This window comes from Oncorhynchus keta, chromosome 21 (genome assembly GCF_023373465.1).
Source record: "Oncorhynchus keta strain PuntledgeMale-10-30-2019 chromosome 21, Oket_V2, whole genome shotgun sequence".
NCBI classification, from domain to species: Eukaryota; Metazoa; Chordata; class Actinopteri; order Salmoniformes; family Salmonidae; genus Oncorhynchus; species Oncorhynchus keta.
This window is the reverse complement of record NC_068441.1, coordinates 24,940,820-24,963,223: the sequence shown is the minus strand read 5'-3', so window position 1 is coordinate 24,963,223 and position 22,404 is coordinate 24,940,820.

The window sequence follows — 22,404 nt, the reverse complement described above, 5'->3', positions numbered from 1 at the left end:
ATTGACACACAACACACACGATCGCGAACAGAGGAAAGTCAAAATGGTCTGTAATAAAGTTTTCATAGGAAAAAGGTCTACCTGTTTTGTCAATCTTTCTTCACTCTCCCCCCATGCGTACATATACATTCTTACATCTAATAACCACCTTAGGTGTGTATGTAGCATAACACATGTGTAACCTGTAAAAGAGAACGAGGGAGAAGAGAGGTTCTGACTAGAGGAAGTACAGCTACGACCGGAAGGGACTTTTTTGTAGCAGGTTAGGAAAATTTACGCAGCAGGTTAGGATTATTAACATGGCAGGTTAGGAAAAGGGTTAAGGTTAGCTCAAATGCTCTCCTAACCTGCTACGAAAGCAACTTCCTTTCGCGGCTGTACTCACAACTGAGAAGAGAGACATCCATCAAGGAGAGGGAGGACATGAAAGGTGAAAGTACAAAGACAGCACAAATTAAAGAGACATCATCTCTGCATTCCTCTCTCCATCTGGAATAACACAGAGGGATCATCCAGAATGTCCTTGTTCTACTTGTTTGTGACATGGAGAGAGAGAAAGGTTGCTATTTTATTAAGCAGTAAAATGTACCACTACTAGCTGTTTATGGTTTTTGTAGGTACCTGATTCCAATGCTGCCTCTACAGTATAGAGAATGAAATTAATTAATTCCAGGTTGGCATGTAGACTATATGTGACAAAACCACTAGAATACGTTTTCTGGGAACATCAAACTCTTCTTCAAACTCCACATCACATCCTTTCTTCCTTTCTTGGGCCTTTGATCAAGGAGTGAAGGCCAATGACTGTTTCCCATTGTACTCTGTTCTGGGAAGTGCTTCAGATCGATATTATTTGGGAGTCGGCATCCTATGTGATCCTTTTTTGTATGTTAATGCTAAAGGCACATTTCCATTCTGGATGGACAATACATTTGTATTCTATATATTATATTCTCTCTAAGCACCCTCTCCCAGCCCTGTCCTAAGCACCCTCTTCCAGCCCTGCCCTATTCCCTCCCCAATGCCCTCCGGATGGAGAACAGGTATCAGGCCCTTAAACCTCCTGGATCCATAAGTAATAACAGAGGAGGATGACATCATGCCTCCAGATTATGGCTTTGGTGAAGGATGATTTACAGCAAGACACACATTTACATTACATTTAAGTCATTTAGCAGACGCTCTTGTCCAGAGCGACTTACACATTGGTGCATACACCTGTTCCAGTGGAACAGCCACTTTACAATAGTGCATCTAAATCTTTTTAGGGGGGGGGGGTGAGAAGGATTACTTACCCTATCCTAGGTATTCCTTGAAGAGGTGGGGTTTCAGGTGTCTCCGGAAGGTGGTGATTGACTCCGCTGTCCTGGCGTCGTGAGGGAGTTTGTTCCACCATTGGGGGCCAGAGCAGCGAACAGTTTTGACTGGGCTGAGCGGGAACTGTACTTCCTCAGTGGTAGGGAGGCGAGCAGGCCAGAGGTGGATGAACGCAGTGCCCTTGTTTGGGTGTAGGGCCTGATCAGAGCCTGGAGGTACTGAGGTGCCGTTCCCCTCACAGCTCCGTAGGCAAGCACCATGGTCTTGTAGCGGATGCGAGCTTCAACTGGAAGCCAGTGGAGAGAGCGGAGGAGCGGGGTGACGTGAGAGAACTTGGGAAGGTTGAACACCAGACGGGCTGCGGCGTTCTGGGTGAGTTGTAGGGGTTTAATGGCACAGGCAGGGAGCCCAGCCAACAGCGAGTTGCAGTAATCAAGACGGGAGATGACAAGTGCCTGGATTAGGACCTGCGCCGCTTCCTGTGTGAGGCAGGGTCGTACTCTGCGGATGTTGTAGAGCATGAACCTACAGGAACGGGACACCGCCTTGATGTTAGTTGAGAACGACAGGGTGTTGTCCAGGATCACGCCAAGGTTCTTAGCGCTCTGGGAGGAGGACACAATGGAGTTGTCAACCGTGATGGCGAGATCATGGAACGGGCAGTCCTTCCCGGGAGGAAGAGGGGCTCCGTCTTGCTGAGGTTCAGCTTGAGGTGGTGATCCGTCATCCACACTGATATGTCTGCCAGACATGCAGAGATGCGATTCGCCACCTGGTCATCAGAAGGGGGAAAGGAGAAGATTAATTGTGTGTCGTCTGCATAGCAATGATAGGAGAGACCATGTGAGGTTATGACAGAGCCAAGTGACTTGGTGTATAGCGAGAATAAGAGAGGGCCTAGAACAGAGCCCTGGGGACACCAGTGGTGAGAGCGCGTGGTGAGGAGACAGATTCTCGCCACGCCACCTGGTAGGAGCGACCTGTCAGGTAGGACGCAATCCAAGCGTGGGCCGCGCCGGAGATGCCCAACTCAGAGAGGGTGGAGAGGAGGATCTGATGGTTCACAGTATCGAAGGCAGCCGATAGGTCTAGAAGGATGAGAGCAGAGGAGAGAGAGTTAGCTTTAGCAGTGCGGAGCGCCTCCGTGATACAGAGAAGAGCAGTCTCAGTTGAATGACTAGTCTTGAAACCTGACTGATTTGGATCAAGAAGGTCATTCTGAGAGAGATAGCGGTAGAGCTGGCCAAGGACGGCACGCTCAAGAGTTTTGGAGAGAAAAGAGAGAAGGGATACTGGTCTGTAGTTGTTGACATCGGAGGGATCGAGTGTAGGTTTTTTCAGAAGGGGTGCAACTCTCGCTCTCTTGAAGACGGAAGGGACGTAGCCAGCGGTCAGGGATGAGTTGATGAGCGAGGTGAGGTAAGGGAGAAGGTCTCCGGAAATGGTCTGGAGAAGAGAGGAGGGGATAGGGTCAAGCGGGCAGGTTGTTGGGCGGCCGGCCGTCACAAGACGCGAGATTTCATCTGGAGAGAGAGGGAGAAAGAGGTCAGAGCATAGGGTAGGGCAGTGTGAGCAGAACCAGCGGTGTCGTTTGACTTAGCAAACGAGGATCGGATGTCGTCGACCTTCTTTTCAAAATGGTTGACGAAGTCATCTGCAGAGAGGGAGGGGGGGGAGGATTCAGGAGGGAGGAGAAGGTGGCAAAGAGCTACCTAGGGTTAGAGGCAGATGCTTGGAATTTAGAATGGTAGAAAGTGGCTTTAGCAGCAGAGACAGAGGAGGAAAATGTAGAGAGGAGGGAGTGAAAGGATGCCAGGTCCGCAGGGAGGCGAGTTTTCCTCCATTTCCGCTCGGCTGCCCGGAGCCCTGTTCTGTGAGCTCGCAATGAGTCGTCGAGCCACGGAGCGGGAGGGTAGGACCGAGCCGGCCTGGAGGATAGGGGACATAGAGAGTCAAAGGATGCAGAAAGGGAGAAGAGGAGGGTTGAGGAGGCAGAATCAGGAGATAGGTTGGAGAAGGTTTGAGCAGAGGGAAGAGATGATAGGATGGAAGAGGAGAGAGTAGCGGGGGAGAGAGAGCGAAGGTTGGGACGGCGCGATACCATCCGAGTAGGGGCAGTGTGGGAAGTGTTGGATGAGAGCGAGAGGGAAAAGGATACAAGGTAGTGGTCGGAGACTTGGAGGGGAGTTGCAATGAGGTTAGTGGAAGAACAGCATCTAGTAAAGATGAGGTCAAGCGTATTGCCTGCCTTGTGAGTAGGGGGGGAAGGTGAGAGGGTGAGGTCAAAAGAGGAGAGGAGTGGAAAGAAGGAGGCAGAGAGGAATGAGTCAAAGGTAGACGTGGGGAGGTTAAAGTCGCCCAGAACTGTGAGAGGTGAGCCATCCTCAGGAAAGGAGCTTATCAAGGCATCAAGCTCATTGATGAACTCTCCAAGGGAACCTGCAGGGCGATAAATGATAAGGATGTTAAGCTTGAAAGGGCTGGTAACTGTGACAGCATGGAATTCAAAGGAGGCGATAGACAGATGGGTAAGGGGAGAAAGAGAGAAAGACCACTTGGGAGAGATGAGGATCCCGGTGCCACCACCCCGCTGACCAGAAGCTCTCGGGGTGTGCGAGAACACGTGGGCGGACGAGGAGAGAGCAGTAGGAGTAGCAGTGTTATCTGTGGTGATCCATGTTTCCGTCAGTGCCAAGAAGTCGAGGGACTGGAGGGAGGCATAGGCTGAGATGAACTCTGCCTTGTTGACCGCAGCTCGGCAGTTCCAGAGGCTACCGGAGACCTGGAACTCCACGTGGGTCGTACGCGCTGGGACCACCAGATTAGGGTGCCCGCGGCCACGCGGTGTGGAGCGTTTGTGTGGTCTGTGCAGAGAGGAGAGAACAGGGATAGACAGACACATAGTTGACAGGCTACAGAAGGGGCTACGCTAATGCAAGGAGATTGGAATGACAAGTGGACTACACGTCTCGAATGTTCAGAAAGTTAAGCTTACGTAGCAAGAATCTTATTGACTAAAATGATTAAAATGATACAGTACTGCTGAAGTAGGCTAGCTGGCAGTAGCTGCGTTGTTGACACTACACTAATCAAGTCGTTCCGTTGAGTGTAATAGTTTCTACAGTGCTACTATTCGGGGGCTAGCTGGCTAGCTAGCAGTGTTGATTACGTTACGTTGCGTTAAAAGAACGACAATAGCTGGCTAGCTAACCTAGAAAATCGCTCTAGACTACACAATTATCTTTGATACAAAGACGGCTATGTAGCTAGCTATGTAGCTACGATCAAGCAAATCAAACCGTTGTGCTGTAATGAAATGAAATGAAAATGTGATACTACCTGTGGAGCGAAGCGGAATGCGACCGGGTTGTTGAGTGCAGAAGTTGTAGACGTTGGCTAGCTGTTAGCTGTTAGCTAGCTAGCAGTGTCTCCTACGTTAAGGACGACAAATAGCTGGGTAGCTGTTAGCTGTTAGCTAGCTAGCAGTGTCTCCTATGTTAAGGATGACAAATAGCTGGCTAGCTGTTAGCTGTTAGCTAGCCAGCAGTGTCTCCTACGTTAGGACGACAAATAGCTGGCTAGCTGTTAGCTGTTAGCTAGCTAGCAGTGTCTCCTACGTTAAGGACGACAAATAGCTGGCTAGCTAAACTCGGTAAATTAAGATAATCACTCTAAGACTACACACTCTAAACTACACAATTATCTTGGCTACGAAGACAGCAAAGACAACTATGTAGCTAGCTAACACTACACCAATCAAGTCGTTGAGTGTAATAGTTTCTACAGTGGTGCTATACGGTAGACGTTAGCTATGTGGCTAACTGCTGGGCAGTAGACTACGTTAGGACGACGAAATACGATAATTACGCAATTATCTTTGATACAAAGACGGCTATGTAGCTAGCTAAGAAGAAATTGCTAAGATTAGACAAATCAAACCGTTGTACTATAATGAAATGTAATGAAATGTAATGAAAAAGTTATACTACCTGCGGAGCGAAATGCGGATGCGACCGCTCGCTCCAACACACCTTGCTCAGAACATCTGCAATGCAACTGGGATCACCACACACCCTCTCTTCCCCCTATCCACCATGGAGTAAGGAGTCTTTCTAAAATTATCTGCCGAAATTGTTGCAACCCCTATTACTAGCCTGTTCAACCTCTCTTTCGTATCGTCTGAGTTTCCCAAAAATTGGAAAGCTGCCACGGTCATCCCCCTCTTCAAAGGGGGTGACACTCTAGACCCAAACTGCCACAGACCTATATCTATCCTACCCTGTCTTTCTAAGGTCTTCGAAAGCCAAGTTAACAAACAGATCACTGACCATTTCGAATCCCACCATACCTTCTCCGCTATGCAATCTGGTTTCAGAGCTGGTCATGGGTGTACCTCAGCCACACTCAAGGTTCTAAACAACATCATAACCGCCTCGATAAGAGACATTACTGTGCAGCCGTATTCATCGACCTGGCCAAGGCTTTCGACTCTGTCAATCACAACATTCTCGACAGCCTTAGTTTCTCAAATGATTGCCTCGCCTGGTTTACCAACTACTTCTCTGATAGAGTTCAGTGTGTCAAATCGGAGGGCCTGTTGTCCGGACCTCTGACAGTCTCTATGGGTGTGCCACAGGGTTCAATTCTCTTTTCTGTATATATCAATGATGTTGCTCTTGCTGCTGGTGATTCTCTGATCCACCTCTACGCAGACGACACCATTCTGTATACTTCTGGCCCCTCCTTGGACACTGTGTTAACTAACCTCCAGATGAGCTTCAATGCCATACAACTCTCCTTCCGTGGCCTCCAACTGCTCTTAAACGCAAGTAAAACTAAATGCATGCTATTCAATCGATCACTGCCCGCACCTGCTCGCCCGTCACTACTCTGGACGGCACTGACTTAGAATACGTGGACAACTGCAAATACCTGAGTGTCTGGTTAGACTGTAAACTCTCCTTCCAGACTCACATTAAGCATCTCCAATCCAAAATTAAATCTAGTATCGGCTTCTTATATCGCAACAAAGCATCCTTCACTCACGCTGCCAGACATACCCTCGTAAAACTGACCATCCTACCGATCTGCGACTTCGGTGATGTCATCTATAAAATAGCCTCCAACACTCTACTCAACAAACTGGATGCAGTCTATCACAGTGCCATCCGTTTTGTCACCAAAGCCCCATACACTACCCAGCATTGCGACCTGTATGATCTCATTGGTTGGCCCTCGCTTCATACCCGTGGCCAAACCCACTGGCTAAAGGTTATCTACAAGTCTCTGCTAGGTAAAGCCCCGCCTTATCTCAGCTCACTGGTCGCCATAGCAGCACCCACTCGTAGCACGCGCTCCAGCAGGTATATCTCACTGGTCACCCCCAAAGCCAATTCCTCCTTTGGTCATCTTTCCTTCCAGTTCTCTGCTGCCCATGACTGGAACGAATTGCAAAAATCTCTGAAGCTGGAGACTCACATCTCCCTCACTAGCTTTAAGCACCAGCTGTCAGAGCAGCTCACAGATCACTGCACCTGTACATAGCCCATCTGTAAACAGCCCATCTATCTACCTACCTCATCCCCGTACTGGTATATATGTATTTATTTATTTTGCTCATATGCACCCCAGTATCTCAACCTGCACATTCATCTTCTGCCGATCTACCATTCCAGTGTTTAATTTCTATATTGTAATTACTTTGCCACCATGGCCTATTTATTTCCTTAACTTACCTAATTTGCACTCACTGTATATAGACTTTTTGTTTTCTTTTGTTCTACTGTATTATTGACTGTATGTTTTGTTTATTCCATGTGTAACTCTGTGTTGTTGTATGTGTCGAATTGCTACGCCTTATCTTGGCCAGGTCGCAGTTGCAAATGAGAACTTGTTCTCAACTCACCTACCTAAAGGTGAAATAAAAAATAAAATAAAAAGTTGGCCGCAGGTTGTAAAATGAATCAAAATGCACTAATACACACACACACACACACACACACACACACACACACACACACACACACACACACACACACACACACACACACACACACACACACACACACACACACACACACACACACACACAAATAACTAGCTTTTGGCATGGCACCGACTGGTAAGACGCTTCAGGAGGGCGGTCTTGTGTGCTAGCAAGGCAGAGATCCCGAGTTTGCGTCAGATATTGGCCAAATCGGGAGGAAATGGTACTCATTTTAAGCAAGCAGCGTGATGTGGCCTTTATACACACAGTTTCTGCATTCTGTTGCCTCTCTTTCATTCCTTCTAACATTCTCTTTCTTGTCCTGCCTGATCTATCCTCCTGTCTTCATACATCCTAGGTGAGAGGATGTTGGTAAAAATATGTCCCATTGCATTGCTCTATTCTTGTCCTAGTAGTACACAATGTACTGGCACATCAAGTTGACCATCGGATAAGAACATTTACAGTTTTTTTCGATTGCTAAACGACAGTGGACACAACTGGAGTCACATGTGCAAAACTCTAACTACAGTCTGCACAGCAGCAGTTCATGTGGACCAAACTCTAGTTTGTTTTTCATTGTTTGAACACAGTTTTCAAAACTCTACACACTTATCCCACGACTTTAACCACAACCTGCACAACACTGTGGATTTACAGCACTTTGTTCAAATGCTAACACACTGCTGTCAAAACTGTGAACCACACATTCAAAACGGAATAGATTTCAGCATAGTGCCTTTCAAACACTGCTGATTGCAATTTCAGCTGAAAGGCTAAGCAGGTGTCTTGTTTTAGACTTGTTAGTGAACACACACACATATTACAGTATATATAGGTAGAGCTCAGAAAGACACATTTTAGCAATGGAACAAGGAAGATGGGTTCGTGGAGGGAGAAGGGTGGCAGGGAGAGGGCGGATGCGTGGAGGAAGACAAAGAAGACAAAGAGCTGTTATTTCAGATTAAATAAGGGCTACACTTATAGACCATGTCGTGAACCATGGTCTCTCATTGAGAGAGGCAGGGTTGAGGGTGCAACCCAATCTGCAAAGATCCATAGTGGCATCTGTAATGCAAATTTTCCATCATGCAAACAGGTGAGAGTTACATCCTTACAGTAAATGAAAACATTACAGGAATCTATTTTGTATTGCAATTATAGAATATTTACACAGATATATATTACAGTAAGTTTGACTGTAAAATATATTTTTACAACAGGACCCAAAGGCTGCCCCCAACAGGGGGAAGAGGAAAAATATTTTCAGATGTGCAGGAAAATGCTATTGTTGACATGGTTGTTGTCAACAATGCAATAAAACTGCGGGAGATTCAAGATAGAGTGCTGGCTGATAATGATATATTTGAAAATGTTAATTCTGTCAGCACAACAACTATTGCTCGAGTCCTAAAGAAACACCAAGTTACAATGAAACAGTTATACACTGTACCGTTCGAGAGAAACAGTGAACGGGTAAAAGAGCAAAGATACCAATATGTCCAGGTAAGACGTCTGAGGTTACGTACACAGCTATACAAAATATGTACACTAAAAAAAAAAACACTAGCATTTCTACAGTGCACTGTGCACTTACTGTTTTTCAGAGAGTAATGGAGGTGGAAGCACTGGAAAGACCACATTCATTTGTATTTATCGATGAAGCTGGATTTAACCTTGCCAAAACACAGCGCAGAGGAAGGAATGTTATAGGTCAAAGGGCCACTGTGGAGGTTCCAGGCCAAAGGGGGGGAAATATCACCATGTGTGCTGCAATGGCCAATGATGGTTTGCTTCTCTACACACCACTCATTGGCCCATACAACACAGAAAGGCTCATAGCTTTCCTAGAACAGCTCTATGCTCAGCTAGTGCCAGCAGAACAGGGGGAGCCAGTAAGAAACCCCCAAGTTTTTGTCATAGTTTGCGATAACGTTGCTTTTCACCACTCTGCAGCTGTCACAGATTGGTTTGCAGCACATCACAGATTTATGGTTTTGTACGTGCCTGCATATTCACCCTTCCTCAACCCAATAGAGGAGTTTTTCTCTGCCTGGAGGTGGAAAGTGTTTGGTCACCACCCACATGACCAAATGTCTCTTTTGGAAGCCATGCGTGCCGGATGTGAGGACACGAGTCCAGAGGACTGCCAGGGATGGATAAGGCACTCCAGAAGGTTCTTCCCCAGGTGCATGGCAAGAGAAAACATTAGATGTGATGTTGAAGAAAACCTGTGGCCTGATGCTAGAGAGAGGCAGGATTAGCCCCTCAATTATTTGTTTGAATTACAGTATGTACTTTTAGTTTCTACCTTTTTTTTCTCATTACTGTAATTCCGTAAATTACTACAGACTATTGAAGCAAACTGCTAATTTTCATTTACCTTAAAGAATTGTTATGTTCTAAAAAAATATATAAATCATGTGAAAGAATGTCACTCTTTTCTTTGAAGAAAATATTACTTTGTATGAAGTCACTGAAATTGTTCAAACTGTAAAGATGAAAAGTTTGTATTTTCTGTATTGGTGTTTGATGCTAGTGTTTTTACTCTCAGTGTGTTCTGAGTGACAGTGTATGTTATCTCAGTGAGGGTTGTGCATAGTGTTTGGCTGCACCGAGCGTGTTTTGAGCCATGTGTTAAGAGTTGTGTTGCTTGGAATGAGTTTTGCAGGTGATGTGAACTGTTTAGCTCAGGTGACTGTTGGTAGTGCAGACTGTAGTTAGAGTTTTGCACATGTGACTCCAGTTGTGCCCACTGTCGTTTAGCAATCGAAAAAAACTGTAATTGACTAAATGGTCAGGAATGCTAAACCACTAAGCCAGGCCATGTATTATACACAGGTCTATGACACATTTTCCCCATCTTCCATAACATTTTTTACACTCTGTTCTCTCTTCAATCCCCCCCAGTCTGGCCATTTTCCTGTGGCATTTAAGAAGAAAGAGGAAGAGGAACATGCAGACAATAACAACAACAGTTATGCTAATCAGGCAGTGGGAGATAGCCTGGCTCTTGGGTAATTACTTAATAATTGTCTGATAAAAGTAAAAGAATAGAATGTTTATGCATCCCATCCTGTCCTGAAATGGTTCCTCTTTGTTTATCACACGTGTAATAATAATACAGTGTAGTGTGTGTGTGTTGGTCATTCTTTGTAATCCTAGCTTTTTACTATGGATTCATCTCTTTTATTGATTGTAAGTCACTGGAGGGAGTAACTATGCAATTAAAAGCCTGACTTGGGTCATGAGAAAGTGACTGTATGACTGGTATAGGGAGTAGTAGCATTTAGGAAGGCAGAGGGGCATAACAACCACAGCATACCCAGTCAGTCCCCTTGTTTCTGTCTCCTCCAACCAGACTAACTTCCTGCAATTTTACACATTTTGCCAAGGGGCAAAGAGAACACTGTGCAGTTTTATAGATAATCTCATGCTATTCTACACATTTTTCCATGAGGCTAAGAGATTATGTTGCTGTTTTATAGCTAATTTCCTGCAATTCTACCAGTGGAGGCTCCTCAGAGGAGGAATGCACACATGACTGTAAGTCGCTTTGGATAAAAGCGTCTGCTAAATGGCATATATTATTATTATTATTAGGAAGGGGAGGACCATCCTCCTCAGCGAATTTCTTATACATTTAAATAGTCAAACATTAAAAAAGACATCCTTGTTAGATAAAACTAAACTAAATATATTCACGTCACCAAATTATTGATTAAAACACACTGTTTTGCACTGAAGATCTACAGTAGCCCCAGCAGCACTCTGTAGGGTAGCACAATGGTGTAGCTGGAGGACAGCTAGCATCTGTCCTCATCTGAGTAGATAGACTTCAACAGAAAACCTAAGAGGCTCATGGCTCCCACCCCCTTCCAAAGACTTACACAGTAATTATGACAACTTTGGGAGGATGTCCTCCAACCTATCGTTGCTCTTGTGGCATGAATTGACCCAATCAAAGGATCATAGAATGAATCTAGAACTGAAAGCATTAGCTACAGCTAGCACTGCAGTGCATAAAAAGTGGTGAGTAGTTGACATAGAGAGAGAAAAACAATAGTTGAACCATTTTGAAGAAATCAATTTAATCCTAAATTAAAGATAAGCAAGAGAGAGAGAGCGAGAGAGATTTGTTTACGTTCATTTAGGTAGCGAATGCAGCTAGCTAGTATAGCTTACCGGCTCAAACAGAGAGGGATGTTATGAGCCTAACGAGTGGCACAGCGGTCTAAGGCACTGCATCGTGCTAGCTGCGTCACTACAGATCCTGGTTCGATCCCAAGCTGTGTTGCAGCCGGGTCGTCTGGGTTAGGGGATGGTTTGTCCGGCCGGGTTATACTTGTCACATTGCGCTCTAGCAACTCCTGTGGCGGGCTGGGCGCAATGCACGCTGACACAGTTGCCAGGTGTACGGTGTTTCCTCCGACACATTGGTGCAACTGGCTACTGGGTTAAGCGAGCATTGTGTCAAGAAGCAGTGCAGAGAGGGATGTTACGTTAGCTAGCTAGCTATGGCTATCCAATACTGGAACTCTTCCAAGTTAAGCTTTTGGTTTTATTAATTTAATTGCCATCAGGGCAAGCCGGTGTATCTGCTAAACTGCTTTCTGACTGCACACTTTACCGCATGATTGTAGCGCAGGGGTGTCAAAGTCAAATGGACGGAGGGCCAAATAAAAAATTTAGCTACAAGCCGAGGGCCGGACTGTTCGAATGTTCATTGAAAAATTTTTAAATGACGCATATAGTCTAGTGAACCTAATTGAACCTACTGAAAACCTAACAAATATATTCCAATATGATCAGATAAATAAAGCAATATTTTCTTATGGCTCTGTCAGTAATCTTTAATTTTCAACAGACACAAAAGACAAATTTCCTTTATATAAAAATCCCCATAACATGAACATTAAATGAAAGAAACCGGTATTCAAGGCACCATCAGTAGCCTATATTTTCTATTTTAGCAAAAGTGGGCTAAATTTACTTCAAAGAAAAAAACAATAATAGCAATTTTCTATCATCCACTCAACTGAAATATTTTTAAAATATAATTGGATTGAAATACAATAAAATAAAGTGCAAAAATCTATTAATCAAAAACAACACTTTGTTTAAGGAGAAGTAACATGCAGTGAAAACAAATATTAAACTTTAACTTTTAAACTTGAACTGAGTAAAAACTCTAAATATGTGATTGCACAGTAATGTTCACTTGTTTGAGGTTGAGGGTGATACTTGGTGGTGTCCCATCTTTTCCACAAGTTCATCAATGTTCGGGGTAAGGCTCTGAGCTGAGGAAATCCTCAGAATTGAGTGGAGGTGTTCAGCAGTAAGTCGACTTCTGTGTGATGTTTTGTTCAAGTTCATCAAAGAAAACAGTTGTTCACACAGGTATGTGCTGCCAAACATAGACAACGTTTGAGCAGCCTGGATGCGCAGCTGGGGCATTGTGTCGGGAGGAAACGGGCGAACTCCGCAGCACCCACTGCCGCATATTTTGCCCTCAGTGCATCATTGCATTGGAGGTCAATCAACTCCATTTGGAGGTTTGGTGGTGAGCTTTCCACGTCAACAGCAAATGGGTTACCGAGCAGTTCCAACCTGCTTTTTTGTGCTTCAAAGTCAGCAAATCGGCGTCGAAAGTCAGCGGCAAGCATACCTATTTTATCAGCCAACTGTGCGCTCGGGAACGCACTGGTAGAGAGCTTCTCTTTCATGGTCTGGCAGCTGGGAAAGTGGCTCAAATTTTCTTTCCGCATCTGCGTCTCCCACAGAGTCAGTTTGGTTTTAAATGCCTTCACTGTACTGTACATATCAGAGATGACACGATCCCGACCCTGCAGCTGCAAGTTCATTGCATTCAGATGACTCGTAATGTCACACAGAAAAGCCATTTCACACAGAAACATTTCGTCTCGGAGTTGTGTTGTGTCTTTCCCTTTGCTGTCCAAGAACAGACAAATCTCCTCACGAAGCTCGAAACATCTTTGAAGCACCTTTCCCTGGCTTAGCCATCGCACCTCTGTGTGATAAGGCAAATCACCATGCTCCGTTTCTAACTCCGTCAGAAATGCCTTGAACTGGCGGTGATTCAAACCTTTGGCTCTGATAAAGTTAACTGTGCGCGTGATGATGCTCATTACATGCTCCATTTTCAAGGCTTTACCGCACAACGCTTCCTGGTGTATGATACAATGATAAGCTGTCAGCTCACCTGTCGCGTTTTCCTCTTGCATCTTTTCCCGTATCTTCGCCACCAGTCCGCTCCTGTGTCCACACATCGCAGGTGCTCCGTCGGTTGTCAAACCCACGAGTTTTTCCCAAGGCAGCTCCATCTCATTTACACATCTTGACACCTCTTCATACAAATCATGCCCCGTAGTTGTGCCATGCATAGGACGTAAAGCCAAAAACTCCTCTGTCACGCTTAGGCTGGAGTCCACTCCGCGGATGAAAATTGACAACTGGGCAATGTCAGAAATGTCGGTGCTCTCATCCACAGCCAAGGAATATGCAATGAAATCTTTTCCCTTTTTCACAAGCTGCTCTTTTAGATTGATGGACAACTGGTCTACTCTCTCGGCAATGGTGTTTCTGCTCAGACTCACATTTAAAAAGAGTTGCCTTTTTTCTGGGCAAACTTCGTCACAAACTTTAATCATGCAGTTTTTGATGAAATCCCCCTCCGTAAATGGCCGGGCTGATTTAGCGATCTCTTCTGCCAAAATAAAACTGGCCTTGACAGCAGCCTGGCCTTGTGATTTGGCTTTTTTGAACAGAGCCTGTCGAGATTTGAGGCCTCGTTTTAATTCCTCTGCCTTTTGTAGCCTTTGTTCCATGTCCATATTCTTGTTTTTGTCCGCGTGTTTCGTTTCATAATGTCGTCTCAGATTATACTCTTTCAGTACCGCCACACTTTCTCCACACAGAAGACACACAGGTTTTCCAGCTACCTCCGTGAACAAATACTCCGACTCCCACCTTGTTTGAAACCCCGGTTCTCAGTGTCCACCTTCCGTTTTGCCATTTTTGATGGGTATCTGAAAGTTAATTTTACTGTGATGCTGACAACTGCTGTGGCAATAAATATTGAAATGAAGCAGCCTACTGCTCGGTGCGTCACCGTTGCATTGTGGGAAATGTAGTATTGGTGCGTGTAAAAGATCTGCGGGCTGCCGGCTTGCTGCGGTCTGCGGGCCGGTTCTAATAATAAATCAAGATCATCCCAGGGGCCGTAAAAAACCTTCTCGCGGGCCGGATGTGGCCCGCGGGCCTTGACTCTGACATATGTGTTGTAGCGGGTTTACTAACGCGTTAGTTCTAGTAGCTATGCTTACTATGATGTGACACAGATGTAGGCTGTGTGTGGCGGTTAGCAGCCATGATTTGAAGCTAAAGCTTGGAAAGGTTTATTCGCTTGGTCACACACAGCTGACGTGTTGTCCACAAGAGTGAGAGAAGGAGATTGCGTAGATATTTGCGAGAAGGAATTATATATACAATGAGCAAAGTGATCATGCTGTTTTTATGTGGCTGCTATGAAAGTGAACTGTGTTTGCGTATGATTCATTCCGCTGATTCTGTTGAAAAACGTTTCTAAAACGGAAGCAAACTGAACAAACGGGGATAATTATACCTGCATTTTACCAATAGAAACTCTAATTTGCAACTGTTGAACTAATGACTACATCCTAGATAAGCTAGATGCAGGCAAGAATGTGTATTGAATGTGTCACTGTCTGTCACCTTGATTACTCAAAATTCTCTCCACCTGTGCGCCAACGTTATAAACTTTCATAGCAACCTCAAGATGGGTACAGGGAAAATGTGACTATCATGTAGTAGCCTAAACCTATTGATGTTACATTGAGTTAGATGAACTGAATATGAATGACAGTCATCCAATATGCTGTAATAGAAATAAGGCCATGCTCATAAAAAATTAAATAATCCTCACTCATCTTAAATGGCACCGACCACCACTGTATTCTACACATTTCGCCATGGAGCAGAGAGAAACATGTGCAGTGTCATAGCTCATCTCATACTTTTCTACACATTTTGTCATGAGGCTGAGAGAAAAGTTAGCATTTTTAATGTTAATTAAAGCTCAAATATACACTGAGTATACAAAACATTAAGAACACCTGCTTTTTCCATGACATTGAATCCAGGTGCATGCTATGATCCCTTATTGATGACACATGTTAAATCCACTTCAATCAGTGAAGAACAGATGAAGGGGAGGAGACAGGCTAATGAAGGATTTTTAAGCCTTGAGACTATTTAGACATGGATTGTGTATGTGTGCCATCCAGAGGGTGAATAGGCAAGACAAAAGATTTAACCTCTTAAGGATTTGCGGCATTTTTTCAAATTTTCGCATAAAATGTCATAACCAACTCTAACTGCCTGTAATTCAGGCCCTGAAGCAAGGATATTCATATTCTTGGTACCATTTGAAAGGAAACACTTTGAAGTTTGTGGAAATGTGGAAGGAATGTAGGAGAATATAACACAATATATCTGGTAAAAGATAATACAAAGAAAAATGCAACTCAATATTCAGAATGTGTTCCTAATGTTTGGTATACTCAGTGTATAAAGATTAGCTGGCTACTCACTAGCATGTAGGCTTGTGCTTGAGAGAGTGTTCATTTTCTACAATGCCCACTACTAGAAGTTGGTCATTATTAGTGGATGTGCATGTCACGTTCTGACCTTTATTTCCTTTGTTTTGTCATTCTTTAGTATGGTCAGGGCGTGAGTTGGGGTGGGCAGTCTGTTTGTTTTTCTATGATTTGGGTATTTCTATGTTTCGGCCTAGTATGGTTCTCAATCAGAGGCAGCTGTCATTAGTTGTCTCTGATTGAGAATCATACTTAGGTAGCCTGGGTTTAACTGTGTGTTTGTGGGTGATAGTTCCTGTCTCTGTGTTTGCACCAGATAGGGCTGTTTTGGTTTTTCACATTTCTTGTTTTGTTAGTTTATTCATGTATAGTGTCTTTATTAAAGAACCATGAAGAACCACCACGCTGCGTTTTGGTCCGCCTCTCCTTCACCGCAAGAAAACCGTTACAGAATCACCCACCACAACAGGACCAAGCGGCGTGGTAACAAGCAACAGCAACAGCGGCGCGAAGAGGAATGGACATGGGACGATGTATTAGACGGCAAGGGTTACTGTGCATGGTTCTGATTTTTTTTTTTTTTTTTTTACAAAAATGGAATTTCATAGACAGAATTGAAAGCCAGATCAATGATTATTGCAACAACAACAAAAACAGGTTAAACTATTTTGATAAAATAACTAAAATATGAATGCGTTTTATGGTTGTTGTCACGAGTGGCGCTCGGCGGTCGTCGTCACCTGCCTGTTAGCTGCCACTGATTGTCTTTCCTCTCCCTCCTTGTATGTTGATTGGTAGCACCTGTTTATATATGATTAGTTTGTCTTTATTAGACAGCCGGCCCGCCTGGTTGTTGTGCGGGATTATTTCAGTGTAACCTTCGGCTCTGTTGTAGAGGTACGTGTTAGTGCCTGGTCGTGACTTTTCCGTTGTACATTCTCATTCCCTGTGTTTGGGGCCGTTACTATTGTGAGCACCCTGTGGTGCGTTGGTGCTATTAAAGACGCACAGCTTTGCACTCAATGTCTCCTGCGTTTGACTCCACACACCTACGACACCTGAAGCATTACAGAATCCCGCACCTAAATCAAATTGAATGGAGTCAGCAGGAGCAGCAGCCAACCCTCTCCCATCGATGGAGGAACGGGTTCTCCACCACACCACCGTTCTCCATCGGATCGGATCCGCGATGGATCAAGTGATGGAGAGAATGGACCGATGGGAGAGGAGTGGTCTCCTCTCTCCACCTTCGGCACCCCCGGCTCCGGACTCCCCATCACTCGACTCCAGCACCCTCCGTCTGACGCTACCGAGGGCTTATGATGGAGTGGCGGCGGGTTGCCAGGGGTTTCTGCTTCAGCTGGAGCTATACCTGGCCACCATTAGACCCACTCCCTCAGGAGCGGAGAGGGTGAGTGTCCTCATCTCCTGCCTCACGGGTCGTGCTCTGGAGTGGGCGAACGCAGTCTGGAATGGCCCAGACTCAGCACGGGAGCACTACCCAGAGTTTTCCTGCCGCTTCCGTGCCGTGTTTGATCACCCTCTAGACGGCCGAGCGGTGGGAGAACGACTTTTTCATCTCAGGCAGGAGAGGAGGAGCGCCCAGGATTACGCGCTGGAGTTCCGGACCTTGGCAGCCGGATCTGGGTGGAACGACGGGGCCCTTATGGACCACTACAGGTGTAGTCTCCGAGAGGACGTCCGCCGGGAGTTAGGGTGTCGGGACACCACTCTGTCACTGGATCAGCTGATTGACATGTCCATTCGACTGGACAATCTGCTGGCTGCCCGCGGGCGTTCAGAGAGGGTCCTGTGCGTTCCACCACCCAGCCCCTCCGCTCCCATTCCGATGGAGTTGGGAGGGGCTGCGCCGAGGGGTACCGGAGGAGGAGGCCTTCCCTGCACCAACTGTGGTCGGAGAGGACACACGTCTGATCGGTGCTGGGGGGGTCCGTCTGGGAGTAGAGATGGCAGGCGGAACGCTTCTCGATCATCCCAGGTGAGTCTGCATCAAACTCACCCAGAACCCCCTGTTGGCCACATGTTTGTCTTAACCTTTTTTCTTCACTTTTTTCCCTCTTCCCAGCATAGGGCGCTAGTCGATTCAGGCGCAGCTGGGAACTTTATGGATCGCGGACTCGCCCTTAAGTTAGGGGTTCCGCTGGTGCCGATAGATTCTCCTTTCCCCGTGCACTCCCTAGATAGCCGGCCATTAGGGTCAGGGATGGTCAGGGAGTTGGACATGGTGACGCAGGGGAATCATAGGGAGCGTATCAGTTTTTTTATTATTGATTCGCCTGCGTTTCCAGTGGTGCTGGGGACTCCTGGCTGGCCCGGCACAATACTAAAATTTCGTGGAAACAGGGGTTCTCCAGGGGTGGTCAGAGGAGTGTTCTGGAAGGTGTTTGGGAGTTTCCATCGGTGCCACGTCGGTGGAGAGTCCAGACCAGGGTTCCACGGTGTGCATTCCCCCCGAGTATGCCGATTTGGTAATCGCTTTCAGTAAAGTGAAAGCGACTAAATTACCACCTTATCGACCGGGAAGGGATTGTACGATAGATCTCCAGGTAGACGCTGCGCTTCCCAAGAGTCACGTGTACCCGCTGTCCCAGGAGGAGACGTTGGCAATGGAGACATATGTCACGGAGTCGCTGGGACAGGGGTACATTCGGCCCTCCATTTCACCCGTCTCCTCGAGTTTCTTTTTTGTGAGGAAAAAGGAGGGAGGTTTGCGTCCGTGTATTGATTATAGAGGTCTAAACGCCATCACAGTGGGGTATAGTTACCCTCTACCTCTCATCGCTACGGCGGTGGAATCATTCCACGGAGCGCAGTTCTTCACAAAACTGGATCTCAGGAGCGCGTATAGTCTGGTGCGTATTCGGAATGGAGACGAGTGGAAAACTGCATTTAGTACCACATCAGGCCACTATGAGTACCTCGTCATGCCGTATGGGTTAAAAAATGCTCCAGCCGTTTTTCAATCCTTTGTAGACGAGATTCTCAGGGACCTGTGCGGGCAGGGAGTGGTTGTTTATATCGATGACATTCTGATCTACTCGGCCACTCACACCGCGCATGTGTCTCTGGTGTGCAAGTTGCTTGGTAGACTGCTGGAGCATGACCTATACGTCAAGGCTGAGAAATGCGTGTTCTCTAAACGAGCCGTCTCTTTTCTGGGATATCGCATTTCCACCTCTGGGGTAGTGATGGAGGGTGACCACATTAGGGCCGTGCGTAATTGGCCGACTCCAACCACGGTAAAGGAGGTGCAGCGGTTTTTGGGTTTTGCCAACTACTACCGGAGGTTTATCCGGGGTTTTGGCCAGATAGCGGCTCCCATTACCTCACTGCTGAAGGGGGGCCCGGTGCGGTTGCAGTGGTCAGCAGAGGCGAACGGAGCGTTCAACAAGTTGAAGGCTCTGTTCACTGATGCGCCCGTGTTGGCGCATCCGGACCCCTCTCTAGCATTCATAGTGGAGGTGGACGCGTCCGAGGCTGGGGTGGGTGCCGTGCTATCGCAGCGCTCGGGTACGCCGCCAAAACTCCGCCCCTGCGCTTTCTTCTCAAGGAAGCTCAGCCCAGCGGAGCGTAACTATGATGTGGGGGACCGGGAGTTGCTAGCGGTGGTTAGAGCTCTGAAGGTGTGGAGACACTGGCTTGAGGGGGCTAAGCACCCTTTTCTCGTCTGGACCGACCACCAGAACCTGGAGTACATTCGGGCAGCTAGGAGACTTAACCCACGTCAGGCAAGGTGGGCCATATTCTTCACCCGGTTCCGGTTTACTTTGTCTTATAGACCGGGCTCCCAGAACGTAAAGGCTGACGCACTGTCCCGCCTTTACGACACGGAGGATGGGTCCACCGAACCTGCTCCCATCCTTCCCGCCTCTAAGCTGGTAGCACCAGTGGTATGGGAGGTGGACTCGGATATCGAGCGGGCCTTACGGGCTGAACCCGCGCCTCCTCAGTGTCCAGCGGGGCGAAGGTACGTGCCGCTTGGTGTTCGGGACAAGCTGATTCGGTGGGCTCATGTCCTACCCTCCTCGGGTCACCCTGGGGTGACGAGGACAGTGGGGAGCCTTCAGGGGAGGTATTGGTGGCCTACTTTGGCGAAGGACGTTAAGGGTTATGTCTCCTCCTGTTCAGTGTGCGCTCAGAGTAAGGCTCCTAGGCACCTTCCTAGAGGGAAGTTACAACCCCTCCCCGTTCCACAGCGGCCATGGTCATATCTGTCCATAGATTTCCTGACCGATTTTCCGCCGTCTCAGGGGAACACCACGGTTCTAGTGATTGTGGATCGGTTCTCTAAGTCCTGCCGTCTCCTCCCGTTGCCCGGTATCCCTACAGCCCTACAGACTGCGGAGGCGTTATTCACCCATGTCTTTCGGCACTACGGGGTGCCGGAGGATATCGTTTCTGATCGGGGCCCCCAATTCACGTCTCGGGTATGGAGAGCGTTCATGGAATGCTTGGGGGTCTCTGTCAGCCTGACCTCCGGTTATCACCCCGAGAGTAATGGGCAGGTGGAGAGAGTGAACCAGGAGGTGGGTAGGTTTCTGCGGTCGTATTGCCAGGATCGGCCAGGGGAGTGGGCACGCTACATTCCCTGGGCTGAAATGGCTCAGAACTCACTACGCCACTCCTCTACTAACGTGTCCCCTTTTCAGTGTGTGTTGGGGTACCAGCCGGTCCTGGCACCATGGCATCCGAGCCAGACCGAGGCTCCTGCGGTGGAGGAATGGGTACAGCGCTCCAAGGAGACCTGGAGGGCCGTCCAGGAATCTCTACAACAAGCGAGTGGACGGCAGAAGAGGAGTGCTGACCGCCACCGCAGTGAGGCCCCCGTGTTTGTACCGGGGGACAGGGTCTGGCTCTCGACCCGAAACCTACCTCTCCGCTTGCCCTGCCGGAAGCTGGGTCCGCAGTGTGTAGGGCCCTATAAAGTCCTGAGGAGATAAACGAGGTGTGTTATCGATTACAACTCCCTTCCTATTATCGTATTAACCCCTCGTTTCATGTGTCTCTCCTCAGGCCGGTGGTAGCTGGTCCCCTGCAGGACAGTGAGGTGCTGGAGGTCCCCCCCCCCCCTCTCTGGACATCGAGGGGTCCCCGGCGTACACGATCCGGGCCATTCTGGACTCAAGACGCCGGGTGAGGGGCCTGCAGTACCTCGTGGACTGGGAGGGGTACGGCCCGGAGGAGAGGTGCTGGGTACCGGTGGGGGACATCTTGGATCCATCCATGTTGAGGGATTTCCATCGCCTCCATCCGGATCGGCCTGCACCTCGTCCTCCGGGGCGACCTCGAGGCCGGTGTCGGCGCGCTGCGGGAGCCGCGCGTCAGGGGGGTACTGTCACGAGTGGCGCTCGGCGGTCGTCGTCACCGGCCTATTAGCTGCCACTGATTGTCTTTCCTCTCCCTCCTTGTATGTTGATTGGTAGCACCTGTTTATATATGATTAGTTTGTCTTTATTAGACAGCCGGCCCGCTTGGTTGTTGTGCGGGATTATTTCAGTGTAACCTTCGGCTCTGTTGTAGAGGTACGTGTTAGTGCCTGGTCGTGACTTTTCCGTTGTACATTCTCATTCCCTGTGTTTGGGGCCGTTACTATTGTGAGCACCCTGTGGTGCGTTGGTGCTATTAAAGACGCACAGCTTTGCACTCACTGTCTCCTGCGTTTGACTCCACACACCTACGACACCTGAAGCATTACAGTTGTGGAAAGCTTATATTTTGCCAGGATATAATTTCGTGACTGTTTTAAATGCAGTGTATTGAACTTGAATTGTGCAACAAAGTTTATTTAGAGAAAACGTATAGATATATATATTGTGAATTGCCCATAAATTTGAAAAAAATCTAGATATGATTTTTAGTACATATCGCCCAGCCCTAGTTGACTGTGATAAAGGCAATGGATTATGAGCTGTCTTGTTTGCTAAATGATCAAAGGAAGTAGGCAGTGGCATGGTGCATATACCCATAGAAGCACAGTGACATACGCCTCAATTCAATCATATTCGTGGCTTAATGCAGGTGTGGCTTTCAGTTAATTTTGGCAACCCATCCCATGAGAGAAAATGTCATTCTATTTAATCTGTTATGTTATATTTAATCAAATCTGACTAACCCAGTGCACTGCTCGCTATGCATTCTATCTGATGGTGTTTGCATATTTATATAAAAAGACAAGTTATATAAAAAGACAAATAATGTCTAGTTTGGAACACTGCCTGGCTCCCCAGTGGGTGTGGTGGGGCCACCCACCCGCACCACCCACCTGTGCCTATGCTCCTGCCTCCAACCACAACCTAAAGCAGCAGCCTTAGTAGAACATGCAGAGTCCAGTCCTGAACTGGAATGTGTTTTTATGACTGTGGTATGGTTATGGTTTTAATTCGTTTGACTGCTTCAAGAAAGTCAGACATGTACATCTGCACAGCACAGTTTCCCCCTTCT